At 38.2% G+C, this 26,121-nt stretch overlaps 1 protein-coding gene across 2 annotated transcripts in view; it reads left to right on the top strand.

Moving 5' to 3' along the window:
• Positions 1-26,121, top strand: part of LOC145977783 (PDF receptor-like) — a 231,132-nt gene that overhangs the window by 27,852 nt on the left and 177,159 nt on the right. The window contains exon 1 of one of the 2 annotated variants that reach the window (XM_083110061.1): positions 22,665-22,814. The exons of the other annotated variant lie outside the window; for it this stretch is intronic. The gene's annotated coding sequence lies outside the window, so the exon portion shown is untranslated. Of the gene's footprint in view, positions 1-22,664; positions 22,815-26,121 lie in introns of those variants that run through there. 2 annotated transcript variants of the gene reach the window in all.

The raw sequence follows: 26,121 nt of genomic DNA, 5'->3' as shown, positions 1-26,121 counted from the left end.
TGTGCCCCCAACAAAAAACTGGTAATAAAATTGTGCAGGGGACAGCATATATATTTTGCCACCTGGTGTAAATGGTGAATCATATTCTTTGTTGGGGATGCTGTACAATTCAAGAATTACTGTATGTTTAGGATTTTCAATTATGCCGGTTATTTCTTTTTCTGCTGTAAGCAATCTACTTGTTACAGATTCAAGGTGCTCATTGATGGTCCTAACAACATCATCATGGCCTGGCTTGATTTTTATGTCCACAACAAGTTTTTTGTATTGTTGCACAATCTCTTGTAGCTGTGTGGCAAAAACAGACAGAGCATTTGCTTGATTGGATTCCATGGTCCCTAGCTGTTGCTTGATATTAGCTACAATTTGCTGTAAATTTTCAACAACTGCCAATTTTGAATTTTGAGCAGTAAGATCATGGATTTGTCTTCTGATATCCTCAAACAGGGCATGCAGTTCATTAATATGTTGATTGGTTGGTAGAGTGGCTACTGTCTGAGTTAGTTGTTTGATCTCTGTCTGGATATTCTTGATATCTTCTGATTTCAATATGCGATTCACATCTCTCTTAATATTTTTAAGTTCCTGTGATGTAGGCAGATTTGATACAGTATTTTGCAAAGATTCAAGTGCCAATTTCACATCATTTAATTCAGAAGCATCAACCACACCACGCATAGCATCTTGGAGCAGGGCTATATCTGCCTGAGTGGGTGTTGATTGTTGTAAAATTTCAAGCTTTGTTTGGATATCATCGATCAAGTGATGAAAATGAGATAGCTCAGATTCAGTGTTGAGGTTTTCAAGCTTTGTGATCTGTTGCTGGACACTAACAAGGGTATCTACAATACCGGGCAGGCGGGATTCTAGAGTTTCTTGTACATTTGCCAAATCACTTTGCACTGCTGCTATTGTACCTTCAAGATGGGTTATGGTACTTTGAATTTTTCCAAAATCTTCATATGTTTCAAGTTGCAGCTTAATATTGGCAACACTCCGAGTTATTGCACTCAAAACATCAGAAGATGGCAAGTTGTTCATAAAATTTTCAAATGTCTCAATTTTTTTCTTTAACCTCGGCTATGGCATTGTTCAAGGGGTCCAGATTAGGTATCTGGAGTGACTGAATCTGTTCCTTTAGAGTGGAAATCACTAGATCAAAATCTTCTTGTGATTTTATGCTTTTGACAATTGTTTGGAGCTGTGCCTGGACATTATTTATTTGCTCTTCCAATTGTTGTTTCAATTGTTCAGAGTTTGTGGCCTGGGTCTTAAATTTGACTTGAAGAGCTGCTACAGCTTCTTCTAAACTTTGAAAATTATCCAATGTGGCCAAATCAGTATATTTCTGAAGCAATAATTTGAGTTCAGAATCAATTTTAAGAAGAGGGTCCATGCATTGTGATTGCAAATTTGTAATTTCTAGTTGAAGACTGGCATTGAGTGTGGTTTGTAAAGCTTGTAAATTACTTCTTAATTTTTTGACTCTGACATCAAGCATCAGAATCTCATCACTGTGATCTTCATGTCTTGTATGGCCAAATATATCATTAGGCATTTTTGTTTTAGTGTTTATTTATTATAGAATATCTAATTCTTAATTCTATAAAAAAGGGTATAAGCTTGTCATAGGATCCCGGGACCTCAATATATAAGCAGTCACCAGCAGAAACAGTATAAACAGTGCCAGAAATCATGTTTGAGTGCTTAATTCTGTAAATATTTCTCCCTATTGAAACTTTGACATCACCCTCAGGAGTTGTAATAAATTGCAATTGACCACCTACAGGTAATTGGTAATGATTTAAATTATTGTTAAATATGTACAATGTTTTACCTGTTTCATCATCAACATCTGTAAGTATGCTGTTCAGATGAATAATTAACAGAGCACTGAGTTTAGATATTATATCAGAAGAGGGTGCTGGTGTTGGCAGGTCCATAATAGCCTGTTTTTTGAACCCAAATAAGTTCATAGGCATGTTTATTTATTTCAAATCATGCTCTGTAATTGGGCATTGATTCCCACTTTTCAAATCACAATGACCCCATGGTAGAGTATGTATTCCACATGACAAAATTGCTACGCCCCTTGTGGGTACGTAATTAAATGTTATTTACCACGGCTACAGATATCTTAATCTCAGGGGGATAGGTTCTTTGTTTGAGAATTCCAAATAAGAAAGCGTTTTATAGCCAAGAGGATATAGTAAAATGCGGATCTATATTCTGAGAACTTGACAAAATACAGAGAAAATATATATGTATATGTATAATCGAAAAGGCTTCTTCTTCTTTTAAATGGCTTCTTCTTCTTTTAATATGGAAAAAGCTTCTTCTTCTTTTAAAGGCTTCTTCTTCTTTTAAAAGGCTTCTTCTTCTTCTAATATGGAAAAAGCTTCTTCTTCTTTTATTATGAAAACGGCTTCTTCTTCTTTTAATATGGAAATGGCTTCTTCTTGTTTTTCTTTGAATTTCTTCTTCTTTTATTAAAGCGTAATCTTATTTATGTGCTCGCTTTCCCCCCGCTTCTTTGTCAAACAATACAAGCTATACTTGTAGAAAGAGTAGGGTCGACTAAACTGACAATAGCGCCACCTCCTATTTGACGACCAAAGGGGAATAACCAGGATCGCTAATAACGAGCGCTGCCAATGGCCCAGTGCGACTAAGAAAAAGCGCAACCGAAAAGTGCTTCGGGGCGTCTAATTTGACAACAGCGCCACCGGGGACAAACACAAAAAACTGACGATGTTCTCCTCGTCAGAGATATAAAGATACATTTCTGAATTCGTTATCTTACTTAATAACTTCCCTAAACGTTTCGTATGCGACAATATTCTTAATTATTTTAATTTACTATATACACCATTCTATTTACTTCTTCTATAGTATTTAGACTCTTCTTTTATATATTTCTCAATTTACTATACTATATATAATCCCTCTTCTCCGCTCTAAGTTTTTTATAATTTCCCTTGCTCCTTTTATATAGCGTGCTGCCATCTCTCGTCGATTCCGAGAAACCATTCCTCCTTGCAACATTCATTGTGTCGTGCGAAACTGGCACGTGACACAATATCCCCCTCCTTGAGGATAAAAAATTTATATATTGGAAAATTCATTTGTAAATTTATAATTTTTTCCACTTTACATCTCATTTGACTTCTCTTACTGTTTCTATTATTCATTAACCAAGCTCTTTCTTACTTCCTCCGTGGAGTTGTACCTCCGGATATTCTCCAGGTTCTCCCTTCTCTCTATCTTTGTTTCTGTATGCTTTACTACAGCTGTGTTCCGAAACAAATTCATGACTTCGTATGGACCTTCATATATGAAGAACAATTTCTTGATTGCTTTCTCTGATGCTTTGCTCATTGGGTGTGTTTTGCAAAATACTAAGTCTCCCTTTTTTAATTTTATTTTCGTACCAATCTCTGCTTTCTTGTTCATTTTCTTCATTCTCTTAATGTATATGTCTAGTAATACTTCCTTAGTCTCTTCTTTGGATATTACTTCCCTCGGCCAATCAAATTCCTTGAAGATTCCGGGTTCTTCCATATATCCCAGAAACAATTCAGCTGCACTCTTCTTTGTTTCCTCAGATATAGAGTTATTTATCCATCTTATGGTTCTGTTAACTGCTGTAGACCACTTCGTATGATTGTCATGACATAACATTCTTAGAATTCTTACTATTTCCCCGTTATATCTCTCTATCGGGTTCGAACTTGGATGATACCTAGTAACGTTTATCATCTTAATTCCTTTAAACTTCAGATAGTCTTTAAAGTATTCGGATACAAATTGTGTACCATTATCAGTGAGAATTTTTAATGGAACTCCATAATGTTTGACAAACCCTTCTTCTAGATATTTCACTATCTCCTTTGCTGTAGCCTTCTTGAGGTTATAACAAATCACAAACTTACTGCATACGTCGACGCATGTGAGAATATATGTAAATCCTCGTGATCTTGGGAGAGGTCCAATCAAATCTATAGATATCATATCTAGAGGATTTTTTGCAGTTACGTGTAACTCTTCTCTTTCCATTTTTAATTTTGAAGGTTTAGTTCTTATACATAACATACAGTCTCTTACATGATCCACCACGTCTCTCTTCATACACTTCCAGAAGAAAAATCTCCGGGCAAGTCTCAATGTTTTATCGATCCCGAAATGTCCAGACTTCTCATGCACTTCTGCGAGTACTTTTTTAATTAGTGCTCCAGGTACGCAGAGTTGCACTTGATTAGATTTCTCTATGCTTACTCTAAAAATCATTCCTTCCTTAATTACATATTTTCCTTCTATCTTCGCTCTTCTCATTTTCTTTTCGTTTTCATTTCTATCTCCATTCAAGACATTTAAGATGCCGCTTAATTCTTCATCTTTCTTCATGCTTTCTATCCATTCCTGTCTCGATATGTTCCCGAGTTCTTCATCCATGATGGCGTTTATGGATAACTTCAACACTTCCTCCGGTTCCTGCGTCATATGTAAAGGGGATCTACTTAAGGCATCTGCAATTTTGTTGTCCTTTCCTTTAATATCCACTATTTCAAAACTGTATTCCTGGAGAAGTAATGCCCATCTTGTCAAGCGAGGATTCCATTGCCTTGCAGAGTTTAACCATATAAGACTCTTATGGTCACAAAGAATTTTAAATTTTCTTCCTTTCAAGTAAACCGCAAACTTTTCAATACCGAATATAATGTCCAAACATTCCAGTTCGCTAATGGTATACGCCCTTTCGAACGCCTTCAGTGCACGACTCGCATATTGAATTACAACATCTTCTCCATCCTCGGTTTTCTGGAAGAGATAGGCCCCTAGACCTATATTTGATGCGTCTGTTCCTATGATGAAAAGTCTTTTAAAATCTGGCTGGCGTATAGCTGGACTAGATGTTAGGTCTTCTTGTAGTACATTAAAAGCCTTTTCCTCCTCTTGTGCCCATTTCCATTTCACCTCCTTTCTCAAAAGATCGTATAAAGGCTTGGCCTTTGAAGCGAAATTCCTAATAAATTTGCTCCTCCAATTGCATATCCCTAAGAATCTTTGCAATTGTTTCCTGGTTGTAGGCTTTGGAAAACATTTTATAGCCTCATTTTTATCGCTACAAAGTCTTACGTTTCCTCCAGACACTATATGCCCTAGGAACTTGATTTCTTTCTTCGCAAACGAACATTTTTCTAACTTAACAGTAAGTCCTGCTTCTTTCAATTTACATAAAACCCAGTCTATTTTACTTATATGATCCATCCAGTCCTTTGAATGTATACACATATCATCTACATATATTGCTAACCATGCCTTTGTTTCCAGACCAAATATTCTGTTTAGCGCCGTTGTAAATGCCGACACCGATGAATTTAGTCCGTAAGGTAGTCTTTTAAATTGCAATAACCTGGATCCATATCTAAATGCTGTGTATTTTCTAGACTTTTCTTCAATCTCCACCTGGAAGTATCCTAGCGTTAAATCAAAAGATGTGAAGTACTTACTTCCCGCAAATGAATGCAATAACTCATTAATTTTTTCTACTTGATTTCGTGGTAATAATACATGCTTATTTAGCTCTCTCAGGTCCAAAACAGGTCTCACGCCTCCGTTTGGCTTATCCACTACGTGCATGGGGCTTATGTGAATACTATTTGAATCTTCTATGATATCCCAGTCTAGCCATTTCTGTAGTTCTTCTTCAACAGCTTTCCTCTTGGTAAAAGGTATAGAATATTGCCTAGATACTATGGGCTGATTTGTGTCTACCTCTATTTCATATGAATACACATTCGTAAGACCAGGTCGCTGGCTAAATAAATTCCTATGCTTGACAAGTACATTTCTCAATTCTCTTCTCTCGTTTTCCGAGATTTCTATGCATTCGCTCACTTTATCTTGTATTTCTTTAACGGACGCCACATATTCATTTTCTTTTTTCTTTATTTCTCTATGTTTATCTTCGTCGTATTCACTTTCTTTATACATAACGTCCCTTTTGTTAACCACAAGACCTTGTTTTCGAACACACATTTCTTTTGTTGACTCGTCACTCATTGTCTCCATAGGAATATCAAGTCTACACGACTCTTCCAATTCAACATTTAGCCTTCTCTCTTTGACATGAATGTGCCCATCATACTTTTCTAGGAAAGACACTCCTAAAATAATCTCACACCGTAATCCTTTCACCACTAAGAAATTTACTGAGAAATTTTCACCTTGAATATTCATCATGATTTTTATTGATCCCTGTATCTTGTATTCATCCTTGACGGCTGCCATGACCAATCTAATCCTGTCTTTCTCGCATGTATCTAATCTAGCTTGCGGGTACTTCTCTCTTATTTTCTTCCAGCATTCGTAACTCATGACTTCCACTACGCTTCCACAATCTACCAAACATTTAACTTCCAGTTCTATTATTTTAGCTTTAACATAAAACGTTCTCCCAGGTTTTAGTCTTCCAAAGTCTGGTTCTCCTACTAAACATAATTCTAAACTGTCGCTGGGTTTCTCTATTGTTTCTCCCCTCATTTCATGTTTCTTTTCACTAGCTCTCACACCTGGGGATTGCTGCAAGAGCATTACATGTTTGACGCTCGATTACTTTGGGCGTTCTCCAAATGTTCTCCTCCGTGCGATCTTTCTTGGAACCTTCTTCCATCATTACAATAGCTTCTTGTTAGCTCCATTGCCTCGTTTCTCTCTTCGTCCTGAGATATATTTCTTCTCTCAGTTTCATCATTGGATGCTCGTCCATTCTGCTGTCTTTCTTCTCTTTCCTCTCTCCATCTAGGACTTCCCCTTCTGCCATATCTTTGGAACCTATTTCGGCCTCTATATGTCCTATCATATCCCTGGTACCTTCCATCTCCAACAAACTCTTGATTCCTGACGTGATCGTTCCTATTTCTCAAGTTGCTTCCTCTTCCTCTATCCTGGTCCTGACCTCTCAAATCCAGATTTCTAACCTCGAGCTCTTGTCTTCGGAACTTTTGCCTGTTGCTATTATCTTCGTCATCATAACGTCTCTTTGAATAAGGTCGACCATCCCTGTCGTTCCTCTCTCTATCCCAAGAGTTTTGAGTTTTCTTCAACATATCTTCTGTCCTTAGGTATTCTATTAAATCATCCACTTTCTTTATTTTCACCGCTGCTATGGCTCTTTGGATTCTTACTGGTAGCGTTTGGATTACTTGTTTCACTAATTCCTCTTCGCTGCATCCTTCTTTCAAATTCTTAAAGCTTCTCAAGGTTTCCCATGTACGTTCCTCCAAACTTTCAATTTTCGACCAGTCAATGTGTTTTCTTTTTAGGGCCTCCAATTGCCTTTCCTTGATGTCTTTGCTACAATAGTAATCTAAAAACTTTCTACTGAATTCTCGAAAATCTTTGAATTTGTGTTGGTTTAATTGGTACCACCCGGCTGCTGACTGTTCGAAACACGTGTCAATGAGACTAAGAGTCATGTGATCTGGGATTCTCATTAAACGTATGTTCGTGGTAAGCTCCTTCAGGAATTTCCTTGGGCATTTCTCTGATATACTCCCATTAAATTTAGGCATATGCTGTAATTCCTGTGGTCTAGGTATCCTTGATTTATATCTTTCACAGCCTTTGTATTCTTCTTCTAGCGTATCTAAAAATTTCTCATTGTTGCTACTTTCTTCACTACTCTTCCATTTTCTCTTTCTCCTTTGGTAAGATCTTTTCCCATAATCTTTTTTCCTTTCTTCTTCTGTTGTAGACTCATCGCTAGAGCTTTCTTCTTTTATCTCTTTCTTGATATAAGTCTCTTCCTCGCTGCATCGAAAACTGGATCTAGCGTTCCTTTCTTTTACTGATATATTCCCTAATCTTCTTTCCACTTCTTCCATTCTCTTCTCTGTCTTATCCATCCTGGATACTGTTCCGTTTATTTTTCTATCCATTTCCTTTCCTCTCTTATCTGCTGCATTCATTTTGGCTCGATTTTCCACAATCTCCTTTTCTATACTTAGAGTTTTTTCTTGAGCTTCTTGAAGTCCATGCAATTTTTCTTCTCTAAGTTTTAAAACTTCCCTTTCGATTCTATTGTTCATTTCCAGACTTCTATCTTCTATCAGGAGCTTAGCTTCCTCTATCTTGCTTTCGTTTTCTTTTATTCTTGAACCGGCTAATTCAATTTGAGATTTACTTTCAACCAGCTTTCTCCAAAAATTTTCATTTCTTTGTTTATTTTCCTCTCTGAGATTCGAAACCTCCTCTTCTATTCTTCTATTTATATCAAAACTTGTACTCTCGATTAACAACGTTGTTTCTTCTATCTTGCTTTCCAGCGACTTTCTATTTCCTTCACACGTTTCATTCAATCTCAAGAACATCTCGTGGGTTTCGGACCTCGAAGCTTCCAATTTCCTGCTATTTTCCTCGAGCCTTTCTTCCATCTTTTTATTATTTTCTTCAAACTTCTCTTCTAACTTTCTACTACTTTCATCTATCTTTTCTTCAAACTTGCTTTCTAATCTTCTGCTATTTTCTTCCATTTTCTCTTCGAGTCTTCGTTTATTCTCTTCCCCTTGCATCGATAACTTCTGGAGCATTTCTATTATGTTCACCTCTTCCGTCCTCTTTGGTTTTTCCTTCATTTTCTCTTCTTCCTTTTCCCTTTTCTTCTCTTCTTTGCAATTTTTGCATACGTAATCTCCTCTTTCACTTATTCCTATGTACTTTTCTCTTCTTATCTTCTCACATAACCAATGTTTCATTTCTTTGCATGAGCTGCATAGGATAGTTTCTTCCTTATTTCCCTCTTCTCCACAGCAGTTTAATATTTCCTTTCTGTCTTCCATTTCATCCATTATAGTTTCTCTGTTCTCGCCTTCAATTTTATTTTCTTCCTCCATTTTGGCTTTCTCTCTCTTTGCTTTCTCAGTCACAATTCTGCTAGCCGCAACGTTGGTCGCCACTAATGCTACGCCCCTTGTGGGTACGTACTTAAATGTTATTTACCACGGCTACAGATATCTTAATCTCAGGGGGATAGGTTCTTTGTTTGAGAATTCCAAATAAGAAAGCGTTTTATAGCCAAGAGGATATAGTAAAATGCGGATCTATATTCTGAGAACTTGACAAAATACAAAGAAAATATATATGTATATGTATAATCGAAAAGGCTTCTTCTTCTTTTAAATGGCTTCTTCTTCTTTTAATATGGAAAAAGCTTCTTCTTCTTTTAAAAGGCTTCTTCTTCTTCTAATATGGAAAAAGCTTCTTCTTCTTTTATTATGAAAACGGCTTCTTCTTCTTTTAATATGGAAATGGCTTCTTCTTGTTTTTCTTTGAATTTCTTCTTCTTTTATTAAAGCGTAATCTTATTTATGTGCTCGCTTTCCCCCCGCTTCTTTGTCAAACAATACAAGCTATACTTGTAGAAAGAGTAGGGTCGACTAAACTGACAATAGCGCCACCTCCTATTTGACGAGCAAAGGGGAATAACCAGGATCGCTAATAACGAGCGCTGCCAATGGCCCAGTGCGACTAAGAAAAAGCGCAACCGAAAAGTGCTTCGGGGCGTCTAATTTGACAACAGCGCCACCGGGGACAAACAAACAAAAAACTGACGATGTTCTCCTCGTCAGAGATATAAAGATACATTTCTGAATTCGTTATCTTACTTAATAACTTCCCTAAACGTTTCGTATGCGACAATATTCTTAATTATTTTAATTTACTATATACACCATTCTATTTACTTCTTCTATAGTATTTAGACTCTTCTTTTATATATTTCTCAATTTACTATACTATATATAATCCCTCTTCTCCGCTCTAAGTTTTTTATAATTTCCCTTGCTCCTTTTATATAGCGTGCTGCCATCTCTCGTCGATTCCGAGAAACCATTCCTCCTTGCAACATTCATTGTGTCGTGCGAAACTGGCACGTGACACAATACATCTCTTATCATCATGAGGGTCCAGAGCCACTTTTCTTACAATATTGCTAGTCAACAAGTGATCCACACTCTGAATTCTATTTTCTGATGTTCTGATTGTGCTACATGATTTGAGGCAATTTTTGTAATCTTCAAATTCAAGCTCTTTGTCTACAGTCACTCTGCCAATGCCCTTGGCTTTTTTTGCAACAGCACCACTACATGTTTCAAAGCTGTACATCTTGGCCCTTAACCCAGCAAATGCCACAATAACATCACCAAGTGTCTCATCTTTTAACTTGCCAGGCACCTTTTTGTTGTGGTGTTGAATTTTTGAATGTTCACTGGTATCAAAATATTTAAACAATTCAGGCTGTGCTATATCTTGATAAACATCTTCTGTTTGAATATCAAGAACAAAACTATCTGTGTCCATGTACATCAATTTTACACAATCACCATAAAAAGGTTTCAGCACATTATAATAGAGCTCCAGCATGTGTAATTTGGCCAATTCCAATATAACAGCCCCTACATAAATAGGCTTATCAAACTTAATCTTTGTTTTTTTCATATTAAAAAGTGCCATATTTTCATCATACATTCTTCTGTAGTTGAAATTAGGCTTTGCAATCAATTTTTTGCTCCGGCTGGGGTCAGTAATTATTTTAACATCAATATGTTTTCTGACATTTTCAATTGTTTTGCCATACACAGAATTGACCATCAATTTAAACAAGGTCTTATCAAATTGGCTCATTGCAGATGTTCGAAGCTCTGTGTTTGTATCAATATATGGCTTCAACCATCTTGAGTGCCTGAACCTCAAAACTTTTCCGACTTTGGTCACTTGAACACCATGATTCATCAGGAACTGGAGGTTTTTGTAATATATGACATAACCCTGTTTTGGCTCCAGAGTCATCATCAATTTCTTCTGTTTAGAGCCAGATGAGCACCCAACCTCAGGAATTGGGGGCAGATCAGAAAATGTGTTGTGTAAATTATCTGGAATTGTCAGATCAGCCTCTAAGAATAGGCCATAGTTACTGTCATCAAAATCCTTAAGATCTTCAATATTGAAATCTTCAACCCACTCAAGCCCTGCATATGGCAGTTTATCCATCATAGCATAACCATACAGGCTGTTTGCATCCACATACAGTATATAATTTGATGGCAATTCTGGATCATAATCAGGAATATATTTGTTATTTGCTCTGGCATATCTCTGAGAGCATTGCACCATGCCTCCTCTTATACATTGCTCCATAAACAGATACATGTCCTGATCCTGGATCAGATCCAATTGCATTTTAGTGTTCAAAACATTGAAGACCATGCTAGGCCTGGCGCACTGTAAAAATAAATTGGATCTAGTTTATAATTTTTCATGGAAGATTTTCTGAATGCCTGCAGTATATCAGCTAAGAGAGTGACATCAAGTTTTAAATATGCCTTATGATAATCACCAAATGTCTGGCATTTTAAATTGTTCCACATCAACTGGGCATGGTGATAATCTTCATCAGTGATTCCAGATCCTCTGATTTTGCTGTAAAACTCTTGTTGTGGTGGCAGAGAACACTCATCAAATTTAGAAAAATCTGTAACATAATCATATGGATATACACCCTTCCGCCTAATTAAGTTCAGGTCCTGATTTGGAAACAAAGCACATGTGATTTTGAATTGATCATCAGATAATTGAGTGGCCAGTGTAGCCAGGCTAGCAGATAAAATTCTGTATGAATCAAGAAATCTTAAGTGAATAGGAACACCATTAACTTTAATTATTTTGCTAATAGCTATATATTTTTCATCATTTTCAGCTAAAATATTTAAATTCTGCTTGTCAAACCCCTCGTACCTGATCAGATGATGAAAATCATAATTGGATGCACCATGGCAAAATATAGGGACAAATTTTGGTCTCTGGATCTTAATATTACAGCTATTACACAGGGCCATTAAGAATTTACCATCTGTATGAGAATGGTGTTTCACCTTGATATTTGTATCTGAAAATTCACAATCACATACCGGGCATTTTTCTGCATTGTTGAAATCTTCAATCTGTTTCTCTGTTAAAGGCAACATAGGTTTTGATTTTAATAAGATATTAGATGCTATGTCATGGCACTCATTTTCTATTCTATGTGCAAATTCTTTGATGGCATCTGCTCCTGTATATAAATCTTCTTTACTAACAACCCCACCCTGTACAACCACATAATAAAAACTAGAAGGTTCATGTAATTGATATGATGTAATTGAAGATTCCTCAGGATCTGGGCTACAGAATGCAAGAGGTTTGAGATTTGATTAAAAATCACAGACTATATATGCTGGGTGTTCCAACAAGGCTTCAAACTTTTTGAATTTGGCATTTTCACTTGGCATTGGCATCACCATATGAACAGGTTTATAGTTGCCACAGTATTTTAAATGTTCAATTAGTTTGTTTTTAGCAATTTCTGCATTCACTTCCCGAACCCCATTCCCCTTTTTTTGACCATCAAATACAGTTAAACATCTTCTGCACAACTTAAATATTCTATTAAATTTGTCTATTTGCTTTCTTATTAAAGCTTCAAGATTATGTATCAGAGTATAGTGGTATGTATCATCCCCTTCAATTAAGAGCAGATCAATCGGAACAGCAGAATCATCATCAAATGTACTGATTCTGAGAGGTACTATCAAGCAGTTTCCACGGCCAGTAGAACAAATAAATACATTAATAGATAATTGTTTACCGTTGATATCCCTGGCCTTTTTTTCAAATTTATCAATATTCTGAACAGACATTGGATATTCTAAACCCTCCATTGCCTCATCAAAATCGTGCTCATGTTGTTTATAATAAGTTATTCTCTCAGGATGCCTTAAAACTGGATACAAAGCAGCTAAAATACACCACAAAAAGCATTTCTGGTCGGTATTTTCCATGTTAACCACGGCTCTTTTGTTTTTAATATTGGCAGGTAATGGCAGATATGTAGATCCTTGTAATGGGCTGAATTCAGAAATATTAACATAGAGCTTGTGTGGAGATCCGCATAGGCTCCATCCTGACTCTTTTCCAGCAAATTCAGAGTGTTTAATATTCAATTGATCTATCAAACTGCTTATTATTTTGTCTGAATTTGTATTTGAGTATACGGGTACAGTTTCTGTTATGTGGGGTTGTGTAAATTTTGTGCCATTTGGCTTTTTATATTGTGTAAACAATTGGAGAGACAGCTTATAAGAGCCATTTTGTGCATTTAGAATTGCCTGCACATCAGGATTTATACTGTTCAAAAAATTCTTAATACCACATCTTGGCTCTGATACAAACCGGTGATCCCTTAATTGGCCATTAAAACTGCTATGGATGGGTTCATAGCGTGGCTGTTTTGCCGGTCTAGCATTAACAGGTGTTTCATGCTTCCTTTTCAGACCAGATGTAGATGGTTGTGGGGGCAATGTTGATAACTGTGTAGAGCAAGTACCTTTATGTTTATATGTGAAGTATTCCATGCTATATTTTCTATGGCCTTTTTGGGCATATTTTTGTGGGAGTTCTGCATTTGTCTGGATTACAATTCTTTTGATGCTTAGCCCAATTGGGGCTGGATATATTCTTATTGCATTGATTACAATGTTTTTGATTTGGCATTTTTATTATTGGTTTATTATATAAAATTTCTTGGGGTTCAAATCAAAACTCTATACTTAATAAACCTATGACAGGTTGTATAAAGCTGATAGCCTACATGCACAAATATAGAATAAGTACAGAAGCACTGGGGCAGATATAAACCCTTTGTTCAATATATTACAAATATGTTTGATATGAATAATAAAAAATTCTGTATATTAAATCAAATAGATTTGTAATTCAATTTATACAAATCTGCTATATTTTTGTGTTTCTTAAAAAATATGAGGAGCACTGCAACAACATACCCACACTCTTCAGCCACTCTCACAATACTAGCTGATATGTAATTCAAATTTTTTTATCGTGAAGGTACCTTAAAATATACAGCATAAAAGGCTACGAATCGTCCGGACGATCCAGCTCCGGCATTTTCCATCTACTACAGAAATAACCGGAAGTGGACCGGAAGTAACCGGAAGTGGACCGGAAGTAAATATGTGTGGGTGTGGGTGGGTGTAGGTGGGTGTGGGTGGGTGTGGATGGCTTATATGAGCATTTTTGGCCTAGTTTTAGGTGTAGTCAAAACAATATCAAAAAGGCATATTTTTGACAAGCTTATGGACAAAAATCTGGCAGATGTAGCTTTTATAAGTGTAGGCAAATCAATCTGAGGGGGGTCATACTTTCACAGGAAATTCCCGAGGGCATTTTTACAAAAATCTTGGATTAGACAGAGTTCCACACTTGAGCAAAAAGCTCTTATGGGCATGTTGAGCTAGTTTTAAGTGTAGGCAAATCTGCCCTCCCTCGTATATCGCGCAACGTTAATGTTATGGCAACTCCGCGACTCTTGTTTACAAGCGCCCTCCGTGGTGAGACGAGGCAGCAGGTTTGGATCTTGTGAGAAGAATCTGAAGCCATTCAAGGTTAATTTCATGAGCTAAGAAGACAATTTTTGGGGTAATAATTTTTGGACTTTGTTGTATTAACAGTGTGCAATAATATTCCCAAGAGAGAAAGAAACTGAATTATATTTGGTGTAATGATCAAGAGTCAGGGAAACATATCTCCAGACTGAAACTGCCGCATGGTGCTCAGAGTTGCCAACCCAGTGATTTAATTTTCTGCTTGGAGCTGTGGGGTGATATGCCCATAGGCATTATTATGAGATGAAATGACCACAATGTGACTGGATCCAATGTATTCTTTGTAGTATGTGGATGCATGAAATATGTATCAAATTCACGTCCATGTGTCGAAAGTGCAATGCAATTTCTCACAAATGTAAACAAAAAAATAGTCTATGGTAAATTCAAAATAAATGTTGTTAGAAACGCTATGCCTGTCTATACAAATGATGTTCTGTTTACGAAACAAACGTTAATAATCTTACAGTTAATGCTGTGTATTATTTTCTATTAAATATGTCATGTCAAGTATTACAACAATTGTTTCTTGTATTGGGCATTTTACCCATAATGGGTGGGCATTTTACCCTGAACAAGGGGTGATTTGCCCAAATTGACGTTCATCTGTTTATTTTTCTATGGTTCTTTTGCTATAAGACTTACAGTAATTAAACTTATAGGTAACAATAACAAAACATGTAGCTTTCATTTGACATCCTTTTCAATGCGACACTATAAACCTATAAACTATAAACCGCCAAAAAAGTTGGACGTATTCCCCTGAGTGACTCTATTCCATTCACTTGCACTGTATAAATATTTTATTTGTTACTGAAGTGTGTGAGACTATACAATCACAACATAGGTTGTAGTGCATGCCAGAAGGAAAATATGTTTATTTCGTTTTGGCTCTGGGTCGATATAGCGCGTGAACAACTTTGAATAACTCTTATAACACAGGTTAGTACTCGTTGTGCAATATAACTATAATTGTCTACATGCTAAAGATATGTCCCTAAATAAGCGAGACGTTACGGGACGAAAATGCCGGCATCTCCGCCATGTCACTCGCTCTTTCGGCCCACAGCCAAATCGAACGGACTGAATATTTTAGGTAGTCCACTCAGATTGGTCCGTCAAAAAAAACTATCGCGTTGTAGATTATGAATATGTATGGGTTTATAAGCGACATACGGAGTCTGAATGTGTTCGAACTACAGCGCCTTGAATAACGTAGTGTGGAAAACGACCCAAGAAACTGGTTCCCCGAGACGATGACAAGTAGATGGCAGTGCGATCGACCCCGGTGCTAATTTTGTTATGAAAGTAATGCGGCTAGTTAGTTTTTGGAATATAATGTGTAGATTTGTTTCTCTAGAAAGGCGGTAAGTGAATTGATGGAAACAGTTATATTTGTGGAGTGATTTGCAGTCACGAAATGACATTAATTTGGAAAGAAAAGTAAAATAAAATTAATAAATAAATAGCATGCGTAACACAAGAAGAAACATCGCAATGTGATTCCGGACGTCAGGTCTTGGACTGTGTATTAGAGTTTATTTTTCTATGTTATTAGAATATAAATAGTATCCTGAGAGATATTTCATACCGAGGCGACAAACCACAAATGTCGCTTGAAAGCGAGCAGTCGGAAATCAATGCAGCCTTTCGAACCGTAGGAACAAAAGCTCTGACTGCACCGTTTCCTCAAGGAGATTTTACACCAAAGCGACACGCGACAAACGATACGAGGATTTCACACCAAAGCGACACGGGTCATTCGGTCCAAGGCAACTTTCATACCGAAGTGACACAGGTTGCTTGGAAAGGAGCCAATCAAGAGCAACATTTCACATCGTAGCGGCATGACGGGAAGCACAGGCCAGCGTTCGGTTGGTGAAATCCTGAAGTGATAAGTGTCGCGTGCCGCTTGTCGCTTTGGTGCGCAATCTCACTAAAGCAAGACACTCATTGCATCGCGTATGCGCGAACAACAAACCACGGCAACATGTTGCAAGCTATTGAGGAAATGGCCCAGTTTGAGCGACGCAGAAGCGACAAAGCGACACGTGTGGCTTATCGTGTCGCCTAGATCTGTTGTTGTAATGTGCGGTTTATCGTGTCGCCTATCTGTTGTTCGCAAGCAACGCTTGCTAATAGACTGAAGGCACCATGTCGCTCGTCACTTAGTTGGGAACTCCCCCTGTAGCGCGTCGCTTCGGTCTCAGCACCCTTCCTTTAAGGAGCTTTCCGACCGAAGTAACAAGTAGCACGCGAATACGCCATATGAACGTGTCGTTTGCTGTTTGGACCCTCATGTGCAATGAATGCTATTTTACAGTCTGGAAGTGTGTGTCACTAGTGTGACAGTGTGAACATCCCGTGTCGCTTGTCCCATTGGTATGAAAGTAGCCTTACACTCATGTCGATGGCACTAAGAAAGTTTTGTGGGGTTCCCCTTGTCGTTTCATGCAATCATCATTATCATCATCGCCGCGATTAGTTTAAAGCGGAAGAAAAGAGACAGTAAATATCCCAAATACAAATGCTTCAGTGTGTATATCTTTAAAAGAAATGATGATGATGATAATAATGATGAACCTAATTCATACACAAAAATTTAGTTGCCAAGAACATTCCACGCGTATTTTTTCTCCCGTATTATTAACGAAAGTATGACGATAACAGGACGTGGTCGACTGTCTAGAATGTTCGTTAATATCTTCGCGACCACTGTACCAAATATCATAGCAATTATCACATTCATAGAAATGCTTCATGTAAAAGAATCAGACGTTGCAGCGAAAACTCCATTTACTTCCATTATAAGCAGTCGAACACCAAGCACCGGGGTCAACACCAGCGCCTCTAGCGGATCATTTTCGAGTGGAACCAGCCTGAGAGCGCAGAACCACGCCGTTTTCCACACTACGTTATTCTAGGCGCTGTAGTTCGAACCTATCGCTACCATTTTTATTTATTACACTCTCAGCTTTTAAAGTTACGTAATCCACGTCATCGTTGCATTTCTCGTAATTTCACCCCTAGATATTTAGCTTCCTTTACTCTTCTAAGATTTTCCCCTGAGTTTTATCTGTGGGTGTTTATTTAGCATTCAGTTTGCCCTTTAGGATTACAAAGTGGGTCTCCTGGGTGGCAATCGTCAATTTCACGGTATCATACAAGTCCTCGAAGAGTTTTTCGTAAAACTGGACTTCCTTTCCAACTCTGTTCTTGAATTACCTTCTATTACAATTATTACGTCGTCTACATATAATTTGTGCTTTTGATCCCAAAATATTCCCTATTTTTTCTAGAGATGGTTCCAAGTTTGGATTCCACAATTCTGGACCTAGAATTCATCTCTGTGAACATCCTTGAGTTGTTGATTTTGAGGCCGTGAATTTAGGACATCTGATACGCTTTCCTGTCGGTGCAATAGCTTCCATAATTCTGTCGATGGTTCCTGAGAAATGTATGTCTCTTAAGGTCCTGAAAAGATTTGGCTTGGTTGGTACAGGTAGATGATGTCAGTTCAAAGCCTCACAACACCGTCAACGTCTCTACCATCTGTGAGGGCCTCTTTTTCAGTTGGAAGAGTAGGCAAGGTCATTGGTACCTTACAGCCTTGCGCCGAAGAAGAAACTGCAATCGACTTGATATATCGCTTGCAAATACACTCGATATAAATGTCGATTGCATCTGTGTATAACAAAATCTCGCTTTCATGTCCATAGCGATCTCTTATAATACACCATCTTTCCTTTTGAGTCTGCAATACGGACATGTTTAAATCTTAGGTAATAAAAATTGCACAAAGCACTTGGAACATCTATCGCTCAAGCTAACCTACAAGCTTAAGGAATATCAGACTCAAAAGAAAAATAACGTTAGTGGTCGGTCTTACATTACATACTTACTATTTGCATACCTTCACACATACTGGCTATCAAGACTTACTTCATTACATAGCTACATTTGCCTGAAGTGACATGGAAAGATCTCAGGGATTACTGCTATTACTGTAATTTTACTGTGGTAAGCTGGCCAAGTTCCCCCCAGCATAACAACAGTAGATGCTGAGCAAACGTAGGACCTTCCCGACCCAGCAATATTCCAGAGCTGTCAAACTCGCATAGCTCGGAAAACGTCATGCACTATCACACCTAGTATAGGTCCACGACGTCTCCTACCAAACGGTAGGGAAAAACCTTATCGGGAGAGGTCCTACAGTTTTTCTTGACATCCGAATAACAGGAATGCATGAAATATAGGGTGGAAACGTAACATGTAAAATGCTTTTAATTTTAAAAAATGCCTTGTTCAGCAACTATAGTGTGTTTAATATGGAAGCAAGGCATAATCATGTTATAGCATGAATCCCAGATACTTCAGGAAATTCCTGTGTGTTATATTTTGTTAGCACAAAATGTAACACACGGGATATAACTAGTAGATAAAATAGCAGATAAAGAGAATAACTAGCATTCATTCTGCAATGTAATCTATCAAGCTGTATACAGCAGCTGTATACATCTATTTTACAGACAAACCCCTTTGAAGGGTCTCGGGTTCGAATGCCGGCCTGGAAATGGGTGTTCTTTGTGACTGTCCCGTCATCTTCATCTTCGCGAGTAGCCAAAAGTAGCAGAAAAGCGAAGTAGAATAAGCCAAGTCAGTGTAGCATTAATAACATAAACACGCCTGTTCGGTGACCGAGTGTGTTAAGTGGCCGACTTTCGATCTTGTCACAGGAGTTCCCGCGTTCAAATCTCGATCTTGGCATGGGTGTACTTGTAAGTGTTCTCTTTTTAATTTAATCACATCATCACTCATCCGCTTCATCGCTATTAGCCAGAAAAAAAAACAACAGAAAAAGCGATTGAAAATAACAAAATTTAAAAACTTACGAACTATCCTGCAGTTGCCAGCATGAATCAATCCACTTTTCAATGGAAATCCGGTATTAACAACTTTTACCTTCAGTAAAAGTAGAATAGAATTAGTATACGCGTCGGGCTGTCAGTTTTTGAGTGTAGTTCCATAGCTACTGTAACAAGTTTCAACAATGAATAATAAGTGTTGCATGTTAAAAGCATTGTTGTGCTGTTGTGTGTTACATCACGTTCACTTACAAAATAATCTAGAATGTAAAAGAAGTTTCGAATATAAAGAAAGTAGCCTAAATATTGAAACTGAACGTGAAGTTAGTAAAGCTCTGGACATAACCAATTTTACTTTTTTTTAATATAGCCATTTTGACTTCGTTGCTCATTACCTGCATCAGTTCATTTTGAATTTCAGAACGTCGATAATAATTTTGAATCTCCTGTTATTGTGTACGTCTGAAATGTTCTTGGTGTTCGAAAGAAATTTCACCAAATACGCAAAGTTTCCTTAATTTCTGTTGTTTCTGCTCTCAGTGCATAATGTTTCTCGATGTTCTCGAACCGCTAAATTATGAGAAGTCAAGAATTGTGTTTATGCTTATGAATCTTTGTAAGAGAACGTTTCATTATTGTTGTTTGGCTTCCTGGATATTCTAGAATCAGACGGCTGCCACACGGTTTATTTAAAATACTAAATAGTTGACGTATTAAAAGTGTAATGTTTCAGCGTACAGACTTATTACCTCCAGAGTTATTTACACAAACAACCTTGGTTATTTCTCTATCTTCTGGAATATCTGTAGTTGCACTTTGATCACCTGGAAATTTGATCTCATTTCCCGCATTTCTCTTTCTAGTTTCAGAAACCAAATTATTAAAACATGTGCAGTACTAGATGAGTTATTAGTACATTTAATTTCTTAAGTGGAAAACGAACGTCTGTGCAATGTACCTCGTCGGGATTCGAACCCCCTTTTATATAAGACGTTTCAAAAAATACAAAATGAATAACTTGGGGTAAGAGATAAGATTGTACCTACCTTTCTTATATTCTTTCTAGACTTTACCCACCTTCGACTTCCGTGGCGGAGTGGTTAACACAGCGCGCTACAATGCCGCGAGGGGGGGGGGGGGCGGGTTCGAGTCCCAGCCTGGGCATGGATGTTCTTGGTCAGGCATCCTTCGTCAATTTCATCATATCATACTTCATTCCAGTGGTGTCCACGCGCCTGCATCATGGGCATTTTTTTTTTGGGGGGGGGGTCAACATTTTGTAGTTTAGCTACCAGTTCACATATAACTTCACACAAAAAAAGGTGGGTGAGTTTCGTTTGATTGACTTGCCATACATTTTCATTCATTAGTCTTTTAATTTCAACTACGATGAAAGGTTTCGAATGTGACGAGACTTTCGATTGTTGGCATCTCAGCCGGCCCACTACACGTCTGTGAGGGCATTGTGAATGCACACGCCTATACACGCATACTGGAGCGGCATCTTCCCACAGTGCGAAGGTACCTGTTCCACAGGCGGCGTCTCATCTTTCAACACGACAATGCCAGGCCTCATACAGCGTGGCTGACAAGAGAACGGTTGACTCGCCATCACGTGCGAACTCTGCCATGGCCACCATCGAGTCCCGACCTCTCGCCCATTGAGAATGTGTGGCGTGTTCTTAAGCGACGTGTGCAACCGAGGGGACCCACGACAGTGGCTGCTCTTATCGCCTGCCTGCAGGAGGAATGGCACCGCATCGATGTGGAATACCTTGAACGACTCGTCCGCAGCATGCCCCGACGCATTGCCACAGTTATTCGCCGACGGGGCGGCGTCACACCATGGTAAACAGGATCCCCTCTAACAGTGGTCGAACTTCAATGTCACGTGTAGATGGACGAAAATGTTTTATTTTGTGTGGACACCATACATTGCTGCGTTGCAGCGGAAATTTATGTTTTCCTTTGTTCCATGTAGCCTGCTGAATAAAATATGTTCAGCATATGCATGTGTTCTCCTTCTTTCACAACGCACTCCTATATTTGTGACTGGTCGAACTTCATTGTCACTAAGGTTGTAGTTCCGAGTCGGCTCGTAACTTTGGACATGCTGACATCAGTTTTAGTGTTGGATTGTTTCAGTCACAATTTGTTTCATTTGAATTCGTTCCTGTGTTACGACTGACTGGATAATTGTAAAATACTGTCAGGTCTCGTTGTCTAAAGCTTACGCATTTCGAAAAAATATTTCTTTTAAAAAATGAAATCAAATTATCGACATTCAAACAAAAATCAATTCCTTCGTGCTTATCGCAACTATATTTGTGGGGAGGAGGTTATGATGAACAATTATTTTGGGGGGGATTTTTATGAACGACTTTGGGGGGATGCGTCCACGTCTTTGGGGGGGATGGACAACCCTACTTCATTCATCGTCACGATTAGCCAAGTGTGAAAAAAGCGACGCTAAATAACAATAATCAAGCCAATCAAGATCTTTCCCGTATGCGATAGAACACCTGCTTAGCCAAACGGTTAGCACCCTTGCCTTTGGTAGAGAGGTTCCAGTTCGTTTCTCGGTGGAGCCTCCAAAACTTCATTGTGGTTATTATTATTATTATTATTATTATTAAAGTAGGGTTACAATTAAGCTTACAATTTTCTTTACATTGATTCTGAACTACAAAAACAGCTTTTTGACCTACATGAATTAATATACAGTTATGCTATTTGTTTATAAGTATATATAAAATTGAATATTATAAATTTATATAATTGAAAAATATAAGAAATAGAATAAAATAAACATTTTTGCAGCTACGTTATATGAAGGAGGCAATGAGGTAGATGAGGCACAGTGTCAGTCAGTTTAGAAAACCTGAAAACATCGGCGATGGGATTCGATACGTTGACCATGGGTCACCCGCTTCTCAGGCCCTGGTGCTTAGAACACTGTTGCACCAGTGGATTTAGTTTTAGTTTAGTTCCTATATTCAACCCCCGGGTTCAACCCCCTCCCAACTGAAATTCTGGGTACGCCACTGGTGGTGATTGGCCCAGAGAGATCAAAAACAACACACAATAACATACAGACAACATGTGCGCGTACATTTCCAGTAACAAGCCTAAAATTAGTTCCCATTAGTAAGTTATCTGACGATAAAAGTTTGCATTTCGATATATTTCCACGAACCGGAAACAGATTGCTGATTTCGAACTTCCTGTTTGTACAGGAAAGAATACCGGATGAGAATGAGATCGAGACTGGGCAGTTGTTGTGTAGAGTGCGATGTGCTTTGGAATCGTGAGGTGTAACGTTTTTCAGGTGCGTGCAGCGATTGGGGCTGATCAACGGAGCAACGGTGACAGATGACCAAATTGGCCAGATGCCTGATTGTTCGATAACCGACCATCATGGCCAGATTCTAAAACCACGAAGATAGTCCAGGTCAGTTAGTTCTATGTTTTATGCTTATATTCTTATTCTCTCACACTCTCTATTTCTCCCTTTTATAATCTCCTTCCTTCTTCCTTTCTATTTCTGTTCTTCTATCTATATTTCCTTCATCCTTTGCTTCGCTATATCTTTCTCTCTCTCCTTATTCTTTGTTCCCCTCTTTCCTTCTCTCACACTTAGTTTCCCCCTTTTCCACCTTCCATCTTTTCCTTTCCATTTCACAATCTTTATTTTCATGTTTCAGTCTTTCACTCCCTGTCTCTTTGTTCCAATTTCTATATCTCTCATCCATTCTCTCTTTCTTAATCTCTTCCTGTATATTTATTGCTATTTCCCTATCTTTTTATATTTTCTCTCTTCCCCATTTCTTATCTTCCTTTCTCTGTCTATCTCCCCTCGTTCGTCTCATGTTTTCCTCTTGTCATCTTCTTCCTTCCCCTTCCATTTCATAATCTATATTTATCTTTCTCCTCTTCTCGTTTTTCCCTTTTTTCGTTCACATTTCTCTAGCTCTTTCATCCCTTCCCTTTTTCTTAATTTATTCCTTTTTATCTCTATTTCCTTATCTCTTTCTATTTCCATCATCATTGCTATATACTTGTTTCTCCCTATCTTTATTTCTCCCCCTATTTTTCCCATGTTTCGTTCCATATTTTCTTTCCTTCGTTGTACCTTCATTCTTCACTTGTTTCACCTTCTTACTTTCTCTTTCCGTTTCCCTATCTTTAAAAATTTCTTTCGTTCTTCTTCATCCATTTTGTGGCGTTAACTTTTTGCTATGTTAATATACTAATGTCCAAAATTAAACCAACGAACGGAAATTCTTTCCCGTGTGTCCATTTGACCACATAATACGATCAAGCGATAGTAATATTTATGATGTCATAGACAACTGGTTTAAGATAGAAAATAAACTAACCTTAATTTGCCAGTATTCAGGGGTGCCCATCCCCCCCAAGGCCAATGGCGCATCCCCCCCAAAATCATGTCATGCGTTTCCCCCAAATCATATCATTCACACCCTTAAACCATATCGTAATCCCCACAAAATATTTATTTACGACAGCGTGTCTACCGAAAGTAACTTTTTTTTAGCTTTACTGAACATTATAATTGATCTGCCAAGACCACCCCTAAAATCGTTCATCATAATTTAGAATATCGCTTGGATCCCACTTTAAACTGTAGGTTCAGTCCCGATTAGCCTTAGAGTGCATAAAGTGAACTTAAAACACCAAATAAATCAATCAATCGATCGAGAATATCGCTTGTCTTGTAATGCAGCTTTAGTATAAAAACTTCTTATTCATCTCATTAAAGCCACAAACACACATCGTAGCAACAAATTATTGCAAGCGAAGCGAGCAAGAAATTCTTTACATCCATTTCTTTGCAGGCTTTGAAGAATATTAATTTAATGGAGTGTCAATACTTTCTTAAGATCCAGAGATATTTAGTCTTTTCTTTTTCCAGCTTTTGCTTTGGCACATTCGGGGTCGAAAACTTGTGGATGCCTTATCGCTAAATACAGTCTCCAAAATGTAATGTTCGAACTCTCTCTCCACTACAGAAATCCCTTGACAATCTAAGATTTAACACTTTATCAAGAGCTTTCTATCTCCCCCTTTAAATTTCATACTCAATCCTACCACCAATAAAGACACTGCCGAGAAAACGGAACACACGCCTAATCCAACAAGTAAGACAAAATTCGAAACAACGAAATAAATATTTAAAAAAATATTTTATGACATACTACTATTAATGAACGATTCTCCCAAAACTACGACGAAACTCCTAGGAATTACATTACCATCTCCAGTTGCTGAATTGGATTGATTTGGTGTTTTAAGTAAGGCTAATCGGGACTGGACCTACAGTCCGAACCACTATGTGACTCCACCGGGTATCGAATCCGGGACCCTTTGATTACAAGACGATGACGCTACCACTGCGCCATCGGGGAGGCCCTTTGAATTGGAGAATGATAAGAAAACTGACTCCGAAATTACTTCGTATGGAACTGAATGGGATTCTTTCATCCAGGAGATGAAAATGTTTCGCCGATTTTCTTTTATCGCCCCTTAGCATTGCTGACATTCACGAAATACATGAAAGTCTTCCTCAGGCAATAAAATGTTTTCTCCCGAGTGTGTTGGAAAATAGGGTGCTGGTGTCAGCAACGATGGCAACATGTGAACGGTCCTTTCCAACTATGAATAGTATTAAAACTTATTTAAGAAGCACGTCACAGAAAAGGTTAAATCATCTTTCCGTACGTTACGTATACAGGGTGTCTCATAAGTAATAGCGCAAACTGACACAGGTGAAAATACACGATAATAGAAGCAAAAAGGTCTCAGTAAACATGGGTCAGCAAACGAGCCGTTTTTGAGATAATCGCGAATGTGTGATTACAAGCCGCCACTGACTTCATTGTTTGTAAACGTCGTCCTAGTTGGTATAAATGCTAATAATGTGTGCGAATGTGTGGTTAGAAGCCGTCATTGATTGCATTTTGTAAACACCGAGTGCTTTACTCTTTGCGCGGTCCGAGGTTTGCTCTTTGTTTACAAAACAGAACATTTCCGAGGGCCGGACCCGGAGTGGTTAGCACATCGCGCTGCGACGCCAAGGGTCCCAGGTTCGAATCCCGCTCGGGTTTGGTTGTTTGTGAATGTCCATTCATCAATTTCATCATTTCATCACTCATCCCCATCTTAGCCAAGATTCACAAAACGCGAAGTAAAATAAACAATCAATCAATCAATCAATCAAGAACATTTCCGAAAGGTGATGTTGTAATCAAACTGAACTTTTCCGAGAGGTAAGTCCACTTTATACACAGTAAGCCTAATCGGGACTGGACGTACAGTTCAAAGTGGGATCCGAACCACTATGTGCCTCCACCGGGAATCGAACCCGGGATCCCTTGATTACAAGGCGACGACGCTACCACTGCGCCATCGGGGAGTCCAAGTTTCAAAAGAAGGAAAAGAGTAGTTGGCGAAAGGTGAGCTGAAGTTCTGTACTCCGACAGGTAAAAAACAGCCCATGAAAAAGCGCATACAAATTTCGTTGAAAATCCTCAGACCATTCCGCTCCCTCCAGGTTGCAACACTGCGAACCAACGTCGCTGCGGAGAATGGAGTGGGGAAATGTGGTGTGGGCTGCACAACAGCTATTTGCAGCGTCTTGTTTTTAAACTTGTCAAGTTATAGTAACGAAACAAGAAATCCGAAAGCAAGTTGAGAAGTAGCATTATATACTTGAAAGGAACAAGTTCTCTAAAGTATGC

Source organism: Lepisma saccharinum, chromosome 23 (genome assembly GCF_977018435.1).
Source record: "Lepisma saccharinum chromosome 23, izLepSacc3.1, whole genome shotgun sequence".
Taxonomy (NCBI): domain Eukaryota; kingdom Metazoa; phylum Arthropoda; class Insecta; order Zygentoma; family Lepismatidae; genus Lepisma; species Lepisma saccharinum.
The sequence above is the reverse complement of the archived record's forward strand: the minus strand, read 5'-3'. Positions and strand labels throughout refer to the sequence as shown.